Below are 16,985 nucleotides of genomic sequence, written 5' to 3'. Positions count from 1 at the left end.
TGCTAACTAGACTGGGTCGACTGGACATCTTCCGGTCATCCAGTCCTCCTTCCAGACAAAGCCACAGTGGCGGTGGCTGAGGCAGAGGCAGTTAAGGGCGATCAGGCCGGCAGGGGAGGGCGGTTAGGGGCAATCAGACCAGCAGGGGAGGGTGGTTAGGGGTGATCAGGCTAGAAGGGGAGGGTGGTTAGGGGCGATCAGACCAGCAGGAGAGGATGGTTAGGGGTGATCAGGCTAGAAGGGGAGGGTGGTTAGGGGCGATCAGACCAGCAGGGGAGGATGGTTAGGGGTGATCAGGCTAGAAGGGAAGGGTGGTTAGGGGCGATCAGGCAGGCAGGCAGAAGGCAGTTAGGGGCGATCAGGCAGGCAGAGGTGGTTAGGGGTGATCAGGCAGGCAGGCAGAGGGGATAGAGATGGTCAGGCAAACAGGCAGAGTGGTTAGGGGCAATCAGGCAGGCAGGCAGGTGAGCAGTTAGGAGCCAGCAGTCCCAGATTGTGAGAGGGATGTCCAACTGCCAGTTTAGGCATCCCCCGAGGGGTCCCAGATTGGAGATTGGAAAGGGTGCAGGCCGGGTTGAGGGACCACCCCCCTTGTGCACAAATTTTGTGCACCAGGCCTCTAGTAAATTTAATAAAAAGGAAAGGGAATAAAAAGAAAAACAAACAAAAACTCATAGATACAGATAGGAGTATGGTAGTTACCAGAGGGAAGAGGGAAGAGGGTGGGGGTAGTAAAGAGTAAAGAGTAAAGGGGGTAAATATATGGTGATGGAAGAATTGACTTTGGGTTGTGGGAACATTATGCAATACTGTACACAGATGATGTATCATAGAATTGTACACTGGAAACATATATAATCTTATTAACCAATGTTCCCTCAATAAATTTAAATAAAAAGAAAAATAATAAATTACATATAATAATTTTATCATTTTGGTACTGATCTCTTTCAGATTTGTATTTCTCATCTATTTTGTTTTCCCAAGTTCCCTGCCTTTGCTTCTGTATCATTAGAGTGTTTTGAGCTGCAAAGAATTTAATACCATATTAAAGCTGACATAAATAATGTAGATAAGTATTACCTAGCAGATAAAGGAGCTCAGAGCCAGAGCAGTTTCAGTGCTGATAAAACAGTTCAAACATGTTATCAAAAGCCTAAGCTCTTCCTTCTTTATGCTTTATAATCTGAAAGTGTTGAGTTTGATTCTCAGGCTTGCCTCTCATAACACGAAGACCCAAGATGAATGTTGATGGAGCTTGTTGCCAAAGGTATAAATTAAGGGCAGCTTCTCGTTACATCTTGGAAAGTCTTCCTGTGAAACCCAGCAGCTCCCATGTCCTAGAACTGAGAGAAATGCCAAGGTACTCTTAAAGAAACACGTGGAAAGCGATTGCATTTTTGCATAAAAGAAAGGCTACACGCTTACTTGGTTCTATCCTGTATCCTTAAAATCATTATAAAGCTTGATGTGGGTAAAATTCATACTTTGCACAAATCAGCTTAACAACTCAGCCCTTTGTATTGATACAAATCACTGTGCCTAGCATAGTTGTGTTTTTTTTGTTTGTTTATTAATCCTCACCTGAGGATATTTTTCCATTGATTTTTTAGAAAGAGTAGAAGAGAGAGGGAGAGACACAGAGAGAAAAACATCGATGTGAGAAAGACACATCAATTGGTTGCCTCCTGCATGCATCCCAACATGGGCCAGGGATCAAACCCACAACCCAGGTATGTGCCCTTGCCCGGAATTCAACCCTTCAGTCCAAGGGCCAACACCCTATCCACTGAGACAAACCTGCTAAGGCCTAGCATCATTTTGATGTAGAGAATATATTCAGAAATGCTTCCATATTAATTGCTTATAACCTAAGATAATTGATCATTCATTTTTTGTCAATAGTGTAGTAGTAGATAGACTTCTATATATGTACAGATGTGACACAATTGAGCCTATCATATAAAAGCATATAATAATACATTTAATTTTTATTTTTTATTATTTTTAATATTTTACATGTATATATGTTATATATAACACTAACATATAGTTAAAATTTATATCTATAATAATAAAAGGGTTATATGCTAATTAGACCGGACATCTTCCGGACATCATTCCATATGTCCTTGCTGATGAAGCCAGGGCCGGAGGGAAGCCAAGCCGGGTCCCCGGTGCCTGCAGGTGGCTGGAGGAGGAAAGCAGCCTGGGTCTGGGGTGCTGGAGGGAAGCCAGTGCTGGGGGATGGAAGGCCTACTCTTGTATGAATTTTCATGCATTGGGCCTCTAGTATATATATAAAATATTGGCCTTAAAATTATTTCTTAAATAAGTAATTTATATGTAGTACACCAGGAGTTTCAAGTCACTACTGCACTGTGGTACTTGTTTTAGTGTGTAAGGAATGGCTTTTTTTCTCTCTCTTTTTTCCTATGCCCTTTTAATAGAAACTTCCAATACCCGGGACTCTAGGAATTTTGTGTCATTTTGGTTCAATGCTCATCTAGATTCAGATATGATGATGTGAGGTTTCATGCTGTTTGAAGAAGCTGGGGTTCACCTGTGTGATGCTTTGAAAATGAGAAGAAAGGGCTTTCCTATATTTGGAAGTGTCCTGGCAATGAGCAAAGGGTAAAGAAAATCACTGCAGAATGCTGTTTGTTCAATCCAAAAAGCAGTCTGCTATTTTATGAGCCATTTTTATTCTTTGACTGGCTTCCCTGGAGAGATTCAAATAAAGAAGTTTGAAATACACCAGGTTGAAAGGCTGAATATGTCAAGAGTATGGATCACTGAAGCAAGATCTTCATCTTGCAGCTTAATTTTCTGGCTAGAGCACTTTACAAATGAAAGGAGACACTCATGATTACTGCTGATGCCTCAGACTGCAGGAACATCAATGAGTCTCCAAGGGGTTCAAAATATTTCAGCACATTGAACATCAATGGGGAAGCCTCTCTTTACAGAACAGGTGCTACAGACCTTACCTAATTTCCAAATTCTTCCTTTCAGTCATACAATATATACTTTTTACACTCTAGAGCATGAGCCAAGGCAAGCAAACTGTAAACAGATTTTGTCATTTTATGCAACATGAAAACCAACAGCTTTACTGCACAGTATGTGCAGGCAATATACAGCTCTGCATCCTTTGAATATTTCTATTTCTTATTATTTTTATGTCATTAATTCTCTTGTAATTTCTTAAGCAGAATGCACATGTACTGAATTCTGTGGTGTTTGGCAGTTGAGGCGATTCAGTAAGTGTGTGCTATAAATATGTCAAGTTCCAAAATATTTTTATGCAAATTGTACTGATAGACAATAAATGTACTTTTCAACTCTACCAGAAAGATCCTGGCATGGAATAGTGAGTTTGAAGTTCAATGTAGGAAATTAAAAGCTTTAGATTCATAGGAGTGTTTTCATCCCTCCTCCAACTAAAAATTAATTTCTCTGAAAAACATGTGAGGCAAGGGTAGGTAGTAAGATGTTACAATGGTGAGATGAAAGAATATTTCCCCAACCCAGAATTATGCTCTCCTTGCAAAGAAAGGGAATTACTAAGTTTTGTCAGGCAAATGCCCCTTTGAATTTTAGAATTTAAGTCTAAATAAATCCATAAAAATAAATATAAGCCATGGGCAGAGACTTTGAAAATAGAAGATGACCTATAAGAAATGGGAAACCACACACAAATAACATTTTGATAGTATTGTCACAAAATACATATGGGAGCCAAAAGTATCTATGAGTCATCTAAAGAAATGAACAGGACCACACTGTGAGCTCTTTGCAAGGCTCAGGTATAAAAAATGGCATGTGCAAAGTGTAGGAGGAGGAAATCAATATAAAAGATGAATTTTAAAATAATATACAACATCTAATAATGATGTAAGGAAAGCTAAAGGTAAAACAAGAGGTGAAAACAGAAAGATAGGAAATGGTTAGAAGATAAAGAATTAAAAAGGACTGCTCTGATTTTTTGGGATCAATGGTAAAATGCTGATGATGAAACAGGAGAAAGTAGAAGGCCACTGATATTTTCTGACATTCAATGGATTGTCATTTGTTTTATTCATTTATATATTTGTTTTTTATTGTGTACACACTATATGCTAGACAAAATATAAAGTTCTATCTGGAAAGAATAATGCCCATTCAAACGGAAAATATAAGAATAAAATAAACATGAATAAAATAAGTTTAAAATGTATCTTTGATGACTAGTAGTAGAGCACATAACTTCTCAAGATCATTGTCTATTATTATAATATTATTTAGAGCCAACATTTATCTAATATTATTTGCCTTGAACTATGCCAAGGTATTAAATGTGTTTTACCTCATTTAACCTTTATTTCAAATTGTTAACCTAAGTTCAAAATGAGGTACAAAGAAGTAAATTTCTAGAACTGTTTTCTTCAAAGCAAGAGTCTACCTCCCTTTCATTTTCTGAGTCTCCTCCAATCCCTGACCTTACTTGAGGCCTACCTACCACTATGGAAACTTCAAGGTTCTTTTGGCAGCCAGAAAGCAAGCAGACCCAGCACAGCTGGCTAAGTCTCCCACACAGAGGCTCTGCTCAGTCTTCAGCAGAAATGCAAAGTTGCAGTTATGGGAACAAGCCACACTCTTAAAGAGGCCTTTTCTGATGCCCACCTTTTGTCCCTGTACCCTAACTATTATATCACACTGTTTTATTTTTATTTATTTTACTGAAAGCTGTTTGAAAATTTTCTTTGTGAATGTGTGCGTCTAATAAATGTTACCCTCCCTAGAAAGTTCTATGAGAAGAGGGGATTTGTTTGTCTTTTTTTATGCTGCTCCCCCACTCTCCCAGTATCAAAAACAATGCCTGTCGCCTAGTGGGCACCCATGTATATATATATATGTAATTATATATAATTATTTTATGAATTATGAGACAAAAAGTCACATGGGGGCATTTATAACTTCCTATCTCTACAAAAACAGTAAGCTAAAAGCAATACCACATGATCTCACTCATTTATGGATAATAAAGAACATTACAAACTGTTGAACAAAAATAGACGGAGGCAAAGAAGCATCGAACAGACTGTCAAACTACAACGGGAAGATAGGAGAGGGTTGTGGGGGTAAGAGATCAACTGAAGGACTTGTATGCATGCAGATAAGCACAACCAACAGACACAAGACACTGGGGGTGGGGGGACGAGGGCAAGTGATGTGGAGTAGGGGTGACCGGGAGGAGGTTAGTGGGAAAAAAAAAAAAAGAGACATATGTACTACTATTTGTAATACCTTAAACAATAAAATTTTTAAAAAAAGCAATACCACAATCATAGGGAAATTGAATATTACCATCACTGTAAAAATATTGAAAGATGCAGAAATGGTCATTTCCATATCAAAACACATTTTTCTCTGGATTGGCTGATGAAATAAAGGATAGTTCTAAAAGCTTGATGTTTGAGAAATAACTTTTGTCTTGCTACATGGCCCAGTGGAGAATGGGACACCATTTGGCCATAGGACCTAAACTGCCTCCTTTGAATAAGATGTATATTGTACACCTTGCCTAAGGCAGGCTTGCTTATCAGGCCTTAATAATTCTGTAGGGACAAAAATGAATCCAAGCAGATAATAAAGGCACAAAGTAAAATCCACCTTCTCTCACACAAGACTTGACATTTAGTAACAAGGAGATTTTAGAAAGAGGCATGAGACTATATTTCTGAATGACTCTTGCCCCTGTTTTTTATATCTATGCTAGCACCACAATCTTCAGATACTAACAAAACATTTCTCATATTCTAGAACAAAAGATGTAAATCAGTGAATTGATGCCTTTAGAGTTTGAGTCTTATGTATCATACAGAGATCCAGTAAAGAATAATGTAATGACTTATTTATTGAATTAAAATACATCCTAGATTGCTCAGAATAATCACTATAGTTAGCTGTTGAGTGTAATTATCAATAGTGTCCTCTCACTGGTAAAAATAGTGATTTTAACAGCAAAGTATGTGATACTCTATCTAATAAACACATGTTTAGAAGCATCTAGGTGAGAACATTTTATATTGCTATAGAGAGTGCTAGGTTATAGTGGAAGGCTACTGTAAACTTATACAGGTGACAATAGGTTAGATAAAGGCTCTCATCCCTCAGAATGAAACTTAGGTTTGTCTTAACAGAAAAGGAACCTTGACCAACAAGATACTACTAAAAGCAATACCACAATCACAGGGAAATTGAATGTTACCATCACTGTAAAAATATTGAAAGATGCAGAAATGGTCATTTCTATATCAAAACAAATTTTGAGTACATGCAATGGACACTGAAAAGGGGAGTTATGCATCAGAGCTATTGCTTTGTGACCAGTAGCAAGAACAAGAACTCTTTTGTCAAACCTTTGTCAATCTTTCATCTTGCTATATCATGGATAGTTCTGTTTTAACTCATATTTTTTCTGTCAATATTATATAAAAACAATGTCCAATGCTGGATATATTTACAAATTAGTTCATGAAGTGCATAATATTTAGAAGTAATTTTAACAGAAGTAGAGGAGATGCTGATACCCTGAAATTGGAGATCGATACAGAAATGAATTCCTATTGTTCTCCTTAGAAAGGATGTTTGCATTTTGTTTACAGGGGCCTTGTTTTCATTGTTGTTATGTTCAAATATACTTGTGAAAGACTAAATATATATGAATGTTAGTTCTCCAGAAAATGGACATTTATTTTTTTTATCTGAAATGCATTCATTCCCACTTTGTATTGGGGACAGGGGCATCTATTGAGACTTCTGCCTCCCTGTATGGAAGTTGAAATGGGTTTTATGTATCCCTTGGTCCTATGGAGCAGGCATCTGATCTAGCTTGGCAATAGTTGCTCCAACTCAGTATAGTGAATATTGCAAACAAACTATGCAATCATATAAGAACAAATGGATATTTATTTTAAATTGTAATAAACTGCCAAGCAGCAGTATACAGAACCGTAGTATTCACTGGTAGCAACAACAGCCAATTCTCAATCCAACCGGGGTATTCCCCTGGCCTGATCTTGGCTGCTGCTCCTGCTCCTGTTGCAGCTTCTCATGGATTCTTTGAATGGTCAGATGGTCTTTCAATAAATCTCTTGTTTTCTTGGATTAGCTAGAGTCGATTGTTTTTTGTTTGCAATCAAGAAATCTGACTGATACACAAGTGTGGTAAAAATAATAAAAATACATGTATAGGTTTTTCTACTATAAGCAAAAATTTCACATAGCTTTAATATAGTAGCTTACATACAGTAAGATCTAATGCTTTTAGCTGATCCAAGAATTAATGCAAAGAAAAAAATATAATGTATCTTACAGAAAGACTAGTGAAAACATAAGCTAGGTTAATAAACGTGATACACAAGAAAGATGTACTAGTTCTTTTTTAAAAAAAATAAATCTTTATTGTTCAGATTATTACAATTGTTTCTCCTCCCCCCCCCCCCCCACCATATCTCCCCTCCACCCGGTTTCCACCCTCCCTTCTGCCCTTACCTCCCCCCTGCTGTCCTTATCTATAGGTGTATGATTTTGTCCAGTCTCTTCCCGTACCCCCCACACAGACACCCCTTTCCCCCTGAGAATTATCAATCCACTCTGATTCTATGCCCCTGATTCTATTGTGTTCACCAGTTTATTCTGTTCTTCAGATATTTAATTCACTTGACTTTTAGATTCACTTGTTGATAAGAATGTATTTGTTGTTCATAATTTTTATCTTTACTTTTTTCTTCTTTTTCCTCTTTTTAAAGAATACCTTTCAGCATTTCATATAATACTGGTTTGGTGGTGATAAATTCCTTTAGCTTTTTCTTATCTGTGAAGCTCTTTATCTGCCCTTCAATTCTGAATGATAACTTTTCTGGGTAGAGTAGTCTTGGTTGTAGGTTCTTGCTATTCATCACTTTGAATATTTCTTGCCACTCCCGTCTGGCCTGCATAGTTTCTGTTGAGAAATCAGCTGATAGTCGTATGGGTGCTCCCTTGTAAGTAACTAATTGTTTTTCTCTTGCTGCTTGTAAGATTCTCTCTTTGTCTTTTGCCCTTGGCATTTTAATTATGATGTGTCTTGGTGTGGTCCTCTTTGGATTCCTTTTGTTTGGGGTTCTGTGTGCTTCCTGGACTTGTAAGTCTATTTCTTTCACCAGGTGGGGGAAGTTTTCGGTCATTATTTCTTCAAATAGATTTTCAGCATCTTGCTCTCTCTCTTCTTCTGGCACCCCTATAATTCTGATGTTGGTACACTTGAAGTTGTCCCAGAGGCTTCTTACACTATCTTCAATTTTCTGAATTCTCTTCTCTTCTCGCTTCTCTGGAGGAGTGTCCTTTGCCTCTTTGTATTCCAAATTTTTGACTTTTGTGTTCCTTGATTCTTGCGTTCCTCTAGTCTGCTGTTGGGTCTCTGTATAATATTTTTTTATTTCAGTCAGTATATGTTTAATTTATAGTTGGTCCTTTTTCATATCCTTGAGGGTCTCATTAAATTTATCGGTCTTTTCCATGAAATTCTTGAAAAACCTTATAACCGTGGTTTTGAACTCTATGTCCATTTGTTTGTTCTCCTCCATTTCTTTCATTTGGGATCTGTTTCCTTGCCTCCTCATTTTCGCTGCTTCCCTGAGTTGGAAGGATAGCTTTGTGTACTAGGTGTCCTATTGGTTCAATGGGCCAGCCTCCCAGTTACCTGAGGTGGACGCTCTTAGTGCACCCCTTTGTGGACTGTGTGTAAAGCCTTGTTGTAGTTAAGTCTTGATTGTTGATGGTGTCACTGGGAGGAACTGACCTCCAGGCCAATTGGCTGTGAGGACCCGCTGTGTCTATAACGGAAGAATTGCTGTGCTGGAGACACGTTTATGGGGCGGGACTTGTTCCAGTAGGGCTTTGGAATTCACTGAGTCTGCCTCTTGAATGTGTCCCTTATGAGAGTGGTTGAAATCTGGTGACGTTTCACACCGACCACTAGATACCCTAGATTCTGGATCTCCAATGGAGTGCAGGTCAGCTACTGTCTGAGGCCACCCAGTAGGAGCTACAGCAAGAACTAGTTTTCTCCTCTTTGCTTGGGGTTTGGCGGTTTTGGAGCAGTCTGACTGGAGCTGTAGTTTATTTGGTTAAGCTTCCACAGAAAAGGCCATTTATATGCAAAAGCCGCTGTGTGGATCCTGGGCGGGTTTTTAGAATGTGCGGGGCAGGGCCTCAGGGCGAGGCGGGGTCTCAGGGTGTCACTAGGCTAGGGCGTGGCAAACAGCGATGGCTGCCATCAACCGTCTCTGCCTTTCCGCGTTTCCAAGTCCTCGCATCCCGTGCTCCAGCACAGTAAACACTGATTGCTGGGCGCACCTCTGCAAGAAAGTCACTCTCACTTTCTGACCCGATGGCCGAGAATCCAGCTTCTCCCCGTAGGTGTCTGGGTCCCCGACGTGTCCCCAGAAACTGGATTTCAGAGTGATTGGGAGCTTATCTCCCTTCAGCTTGGAAAAAAAGCCACGCGCCCAGTTGCCGGCCACCAGCCCACTTCGAGCGCCTTCGTACCTCAGCTTTTCCACGTTTGTTCTCCTTTCTTTTTCCTTCTTAGTTGTAAATCTACCATTCAGCCAGCTTTCCCGTGGTTCTGGGTGGTAGATGTTTTGTCTTTTAGTTGTATTTTTGAAATTGTTGTGCGCGGCGGCAGTTTAGTTGTTTAACTATCCCGCCATCTTGGTTCCTCAAGATGTACTAGTTCTAACAACCCATCCAGGATCAAAGATTAGAAGTTACAGAGCTGATGATTTCAGCTAAATATCATATGGACTATTTAATAAATTGTTTTATAATGGAATTATCTCATGTGGGGGAAAGTGCAGTGAAATGAGACTTTGTTCTAGATCTTATTCCCATGTCTAACACTTACTGCCCACGTGATTTTCAGCAAATAAGTTCTCTAAATAGAGTGCCTTCATTTATATAATAAAAAACCTATAAGGCTAAACACAGTCTTGTCATTTTATTGGTTTCTTATTTATTAATTAAATAAGTCTTTGACACAAGTTCACTCTACTTATTTATTTTAGAGTTTTTAGCTTTAAAAAAAGTATCCTTTAACAGTAAGATGTCCGTATGGACTCATCTTCTAGAGCCAATTAAACTGTATAGTCCCATAATTACATCTCATGGGCTGTTTAAGTCCAGGCAAGTATTTTCTTGATTCCAGAGTAAATAACAAACAGCAAAAGAATTTTACTTCTGCTGCCTCTTTCATTCTGTATTTTCTTCAGATTCAGTATTTTTATTTTTATTTTTTTGGCCAAGTTTATTTTTTATTCTAGTCTAAATTTGGCTTCACCATTGGTGGCAGCAGTATTTGGGAGTCAGATGTTATTTTTCTGATCATTTGGTGATTTCTGTTGAGGAAAAAAAAAAAGGACCTATCAGGTGAGAGATGACTGAGTATTTGTTTTGTTAATCTTTTTCTGATCATCTTTTGCAATAACATCCAAAGATGTTCACCAACATTTCTCCCATCACTATATTCTACTACTACTTCTTTCTTCAAGAACTGGGATCCTTTACCATTTTTTGAATCTGGGCTGGCCTTGTGACTTGCTTTAATCAATAGCATGTGGAAGAGTATAATACACCTGTTCTAGGCCAGCCTGGTGTGATGTTTGACAGCATCCACTTTTGCTCTCTTGATGCTATAATTTAACATTTAAAAACTCAAATTATCCTGCGAGAGAGGGAGATACCAAGGCACATTTGTCCCAGCCATTTGCTTCTTAATTCTGTTTAATATTGTAATTATGCATTTGGGTTATGTTAAAAATAATAATATTGCAATTATTCATTTTTGCCTATTTCAGGAAGTATAAAAGGAAGTGTGTGACTATAGAGGGTTTTATTATGTGGGTTCATGGTCCTTGCGGTTTTGTTAAAATGTTTATGCGTGACAAATAGTTCCCCCAAAGCAGCTTAAAGTTGTGGGTTATTTTCCTTAAAGACAAGTTAGTTACTTTGATTAAAACTTATAATATGAGGGGTTGGGATTATGATATGAAAAATAGCAAAGAGTGAATATATAAAGGATAATGAAGGCAACTACTCCTGACATTAATAGCATAATGGGAATATAATAATGCTGTTATTTAAAACATAATTTCTATTTTTCTTTTAATTCATTTTTTGCTGTATTCTTAATAATTTTTATTCATTCTCTTGCCTTTATATTTGAACAGCTGAATTAAACTCATGTATGCACTATAAAGATAGATGCAATGACTCACTTGGACTTTATAAAAATATATTTTTTTAATTTTTGTTTTAAAATTTCTTTATTGATTAAGGTATCACATATTTGTCCTTATCCCCCCATTCCCATCCCACACCCCTCCCCACACATCCCCCCACCCCACTGTTGTCCTTAACCACTGGTTAGGCTCATATGCTTGCACACAAGTACTTTGGTTGATCTCTCCCCTTTACCCCCACCCTTGGCCAACAGCAGCTGCCCTCTCACTCCAACAAGAATTGTTTGAGTTGTCTTATACCCATGGTGTGGGGAAATGGGTTTACAATATTTAAATCCAGCCTACCACCAAGAATGCTCAGGACCTACTCAAGAAGGCAAATAATCCTTTCCACTAATATTTACAGGGTAAAATAAGATTGTTGTTAGAGTAATAAATTTGACAGTAAAATAGTAGTCAAGTTTTCAGGCAAATTTAAATTGGCTAGTTGAAACAAACGAATATGCTAGAAAAATTAATGGTACTGGACAAAAAGGTGTTCCTAAAGTGTTAACTAAAATTTTTATTGGTATTTCATCTCATGATAAAATTGCACACCATGTAATGAACCTAAAACAGTAATATTATAGTGCAAAAAATTAAGATTTAAAAGCCATCAAGACTACATTATAAAATTTTCAAAAGCCTCCTAATATTTAAATCAAGAAAGGGGGGATAGTAGAAGAATATCATGTAAGGAAAAATATCCTGTAAGTAAATTACATCTAGAAAATTAATACTTTTTTATTTTTAATGAGAATTTAATTTTTGCTCTTTAAAAAGAGGAAAATTATGCTTCTATATCTTTGTCTTGAGCATTAAAACCAAGTATTTTCTTGAATTCACAAATAAAAAAATTAGGCCTAAAAGAATTGCATCAATTTTCAAATTTTCCACTTGAAATCTTCAGTAGAACTATTTTTTCCTCTATCCAGAAGGTCCTCACCATTGACCTAGATGACAGCTTCAGAGGTGCTGCACATGGAGCAGTGAGGGAGGATGGGGACACTGGTCTAGCACCCAGTTCTGCTGAATCAACCCTGGTGATCATTGGAGTGGCAGATGCCGCAGCCAGACTAACTCACCCATTCTTTTTGAAAAACTAAATGTTTTCTTTTAATCACTGTAGGTATTAGAAATATCAAAGGTCTGATGGACACAATTTCTGCATAATAAGGTCAACAGCTCTGCATGATTCTGGTGAGCACTAGTATATGTTTTTATGCCTGGCAGTTTCTAATTCCTGCCCTTTTTCCTGAGCAGTGATAAACACATGTAATGTTACCATTGAAAAGGTGCTTATTTCAAATTCATTGTCAATTACTTTTCTTTATAAATAATATATCAATTTCTTTACAATACTTAACTCTCATTATCGTTCACGTGATATGTATTTCTCTCTTTGATCATAGAAACAGACAAGACATTTTTCCATAGGGAGGCATCAGTCTTCTGGATTGCTTATTTGATTGCTTTAACCCTTAACCAGTAAACATCTGGCAAAGCAAGGCATTGTTGCAGTACTAAATCTGAAAGCTTTTGTTTTTTAAGTTTCTTTTCATTCTGATTTTTAAAAATCATTACTTTCTTTGGAGAGGAAAGAAAAAGCTATTACTATAGAAAAGCATGATTACACATTGTGAATTTTTAAAATATGGAGCACAAATAACATGAATATAGATGCCTACACTATCAGAATAGTTATATTTGGTTTTGTTTTTCCAGCTTTTGTCAAAATATCTTCACACTCATCACTTTAATTTTAGGTTATGTCAACCAGAGAGACTTTCTCATAAACTGAAGTTCTCATTTGGCTATATTTCACTCAACAGAATATTGACTAATGGTCTGCTAAAATCACAAATGCATATTTGTAAATCTAAATTAGTGCTGTTCAGTGTGCTTATGTTAGATTTATGTGCAAATGTATGGCCTTACGTATCTCTATCCTTACAGCATATCTTTATCTACCTGACTACCTATATCCACATTTTTGTGTGTGTACATACAACACATAGACACACACATACTTCCAGTATTCCTTTCTATGTCTATAATGAAATTACTGATATAAATGAGAAGGCACTCAATTATACTTTGAAACTATTTCTAGATGTCATTATTAATCATTATTTAAAAAGCATCCCTTTCCATATATATTTCAATATGCACGTATACGTATATGTATATGTATATGTATATGTATATGTATATATGTGTATACATATATATTCTTACTAAGCATGCTAGACACAAACAGGTTGCTTAGAATCATAGATATGGCCAAAGAATAACTGTTCTGTTTTTTGTTACCACATTCCCCAAGGACTCTATTATTACTTCCATTGGGACCAATTTAAAACTATACAGCCCTCTTCTCATGGATTGAATAAGGCAATGTATCATTGTTTAAGTGTGCTACTCAAAAATTTGAAACCCAGAGGGAAAACATAGAAAAACTGAATAAATAAAAACCAACCATCATTCCCACCAATATTCTTTTTACAAAGTTTTAGAAATAACTTTTCACTAATTTATTTATAATGTTTAAGATATTAAAAACAGGGAGTCAGGATATTCAATTTATATTCTTTACATTTTTTTTCCCTTTGGGAAAATACTTAATATTTGTACCATGTGAGACATTATATTATAGTAAACCCCATAAAGAAAAAGCAATTTTATTTAAAAGTATGTACTAGCATATGCAAGTTATTTTGTTAACTGTTTTATATACATAAAACCATGAAAGGATCATCATAATACTATGAATTTAGCTATTTTTCCTATTTTACCAAAGAAGCAGAGATTCCAGTATTATTTGAATCACTTTCTGACTCTAAAATTCACAATATCCTAACAAACATAACTTGCTCATTTCTGCATATTCATATCTTTACACAATAATTGCCTTACATATTTTATATGCATACATTCCTTTACATACTTAGCAATTATTTAATGACTAGAGGCCCAGTGCATGATTGAATCATGCATGTGTAGGGTCCCCTACACGCTTTCGCTTTCGATCACGGGGGAGCTGGGTGCCTGTCTGCTGGTGCACCAGACCTTTCAGAAGCCTCCAGCGCGGCGGAGGCTTCTGAAAGGCCTGGTACCTGAGCAGACAGGTACCCAGATCCCCCGCTTTTGATAGTCCACAGTGGGACATGAGCTCGCTGCCCCCAGAGGCCCCTTCTGTGCCGCAGCACAGCCATGGCACAGACGCTGAGCTCGAGCCGCCGCTGGCAACGCGAGCTCAGCATCCTGCTGGCCCAATCGTCCACCCCGGCCACCCCGAGTCCCGCCCCCCTGCGCCTCCTGGCCAATCGCAGGCATAGCGAATGTACGGTCAATTTGCATATTTGTCTATTATTAGGTAGGACTATTCAATAAAATGCTAAAATGCACTTTACTGAGAACAAGCAGTGACCTCCTTTGCATTGTCTTTGCAGAAATATGACTCCAAATCATGCTCTGTCCCCTTTAATTTTGTTCATAGAACTGCTTTCTGAACTTGCCATATTTATGTTATGCATTTGTTTTATTTTTATTTTTTTGTATTTATTGTTTGTTCTCCACAATAGATTTTAGGCAAAGCGACAACACAGGGACTGTATATCCAGTGCTTGGAACAAAATAAGTATTAATGAAATACTTGATGATGGACAGAGAAAATGAAAGAGTGTGTAAATGAGTCCTAGGAACTGTGATAAATGAAGTTAGATTGTTTTTAACTCTGCAACGGTGCTTTGCTACCAGCTGGTAGACAGCAATTCTCAGGAGCTCAAATTGCATGAAACCAGGAAGTTTTAAATTAAAGGTCACCTTCTGGTATGAGATCCACACGTACTTAGTTCCAAAACTCTGGCTTAGGGGGAATTATGATATTCCAAAGCTTTTCATTAATTCTCAAAATTATTCATCTTGTTTACCAAATATTAAAAGTTGTCTATGGAGACTTATAAAAGGTCAATAGCTCCACCTCATCTTAGTTCAGGATTGTATCAAACCCAAATCTTGCTTTGACTCTAACAAAATTCTGCAGAAATTAAAAATATAACCACACTGATTTTAAAAAGTGAGAATGAAATAATGAAAAAAAATTGTTTTATTGTTAAACACCTTTAATGAGCATACAAGTAAGCAAAATTAAATCATTTAATGAAATAAAAACATACAAGACCTATCTTCTACATAATAATGTATCATGCCCAGCAATATTCATAGTTAAGGCACTTAGTTATATATACTTATATTTATACAGTACTATTATTAAGGTATCATAATTCAGTTAATGCTCACATGAACACCTAAAACTTGGCATGGCAAGTGCCATTTTATTGTTTCATTTTGTAATAAAATGTTAATTGAATGCTTACCAGGTGCCACAGTGAGCAAAACAGACATATTACCTTTTATTCTCTATGATAGAAACACACTAACCAGTGACACAGATAAACCAAGTTGTTTTAAAAAGTCTGACAAAAAAAATAGCACAGAAAAAATTTATAATCGGGGGAAATGATTTTGTCTGAGAGTTCAGGGATGCCTTTCTAAGAAAGTGATTTTTTAACTTAAACCTGAAGAATCGGTAGAAATTAACTGGGAAAGAGACACTGAAATGATTCTGTATTACAGAAAAAGTAATCAGCGAGTGAAAATAGCCTAGCCAAGGAAGAGAGCTGGTACTAGAACCTAACCCTTCTAACATAATGCAATCTTATGCAGTAACAAAGGGAGTAGTTGCAATTCATTTGAGTACATGAACAAATCAGTCAACAAAGTGGATGGTTTTCTATGTTAATTAGACTATTGGTCTGGCTACTGTAAGAAAGATCAAGTAACACTGGCAGAAAGTAAAGTATTGCAATAGTTGTGCCATAGGACACTTGTATGCCAGTAGGAGATGGATTTGATACATCAGCTACTTGCCCAGCGTGCTATACAGATAGCATTTCTAACTGTGCCACAATGTAAAAAATAGTGTGAAGCGCTGGCTTATACAAGGTAGAGTTTTATTTACCTCTTAAATAACAATCTGAGCATTATCACTCCAGGGCTGTTACTGTAGCACCTCAACATCCAGGATCCAGGACCATTTAATGATCTCACACTGACATCTATATCAGCACTGCCTCAGACAAATGGTCTGAGATGGCACATGGCTATATCTGTACTCTAAATTGTTTGAAGGCTCAGCCCTACCCTGCATAGGTATAGCGCAAGAGTTGAACACATCACTTACATTCTTATCATATTGGCCATAAGATGGTCACTGAGCATGATAAACTTCAAAGGAATATGGAATTGTACTCTTTCTTTTGGGTGTACTTGCTCCTAGCTGCAATCAAAGGGTTTGTGTTGGTAATGGCTCATTTATCCCACAGGTATTATTGAGTGACTTCTAGGCATCAGTACTTTTCTAAGTAGAGATGCATTAGAGAGCTACATCAGTGAACAAAATTAAAAAGTTTATGCTTAGTTTTACATAGAGAAGACAAACAGTAAATACTAAACATTAAAAATAGGTATGTTGAGGTGTTTTCTAGAAGAGTATGAGTATTATAAAAGGATAGAGGAAATAAAGGCAATCAGTAGTAGTATGCTGGCAAATATTTACAAATCAGCTCTGGGGGGAAAAAATCCTGATTTGTAGTGTTGTCCAATTTCCATGGAGTA

The 16,985-nt window shown here is 37.1% G+C and overlaps 1 pseudogene across 1 annotated transcript in view; it reads left to right on the top strand.

The window, feature by feature from the left end:
- Positions 1-1,241: 1,241 nt before the first annotated feature.
- The window catches only part of LOC307116417 (cationic amino acid transporter 3-like), a 34,810-nt pseudogene continuing 19,066 nt past the window's right edge, over positions 1,242-16,985 (top strand). The window contains exon 1 of the transcript in view: positions 1,242-1,363. The product of the transcript in view is annotated as a cationic amino acid transporter 3-like (transcript). The remainder of the gene's footprint in view (positions 1,364-16,985) is intronic.

Source organism: Cnephaeus nilssonii, assembly GCF_951640355.1.
Source record: "Cnephaeus nilssonii genome assembly, chromosome: 1".
NCBI classification, from domain to species: domain Eukaryota; kingdom Metazoa; phylum Chordata; class Mammalia; order Chiroptera; family Vespertilionidae; genus Cnephaeus; species Cnephaeus nilssonii.
The sequence above is the reverse complement of the archived record's forward strand: the minus strand, read 5'-3'. Positions and strand labels throughout refer to the sequence as shown.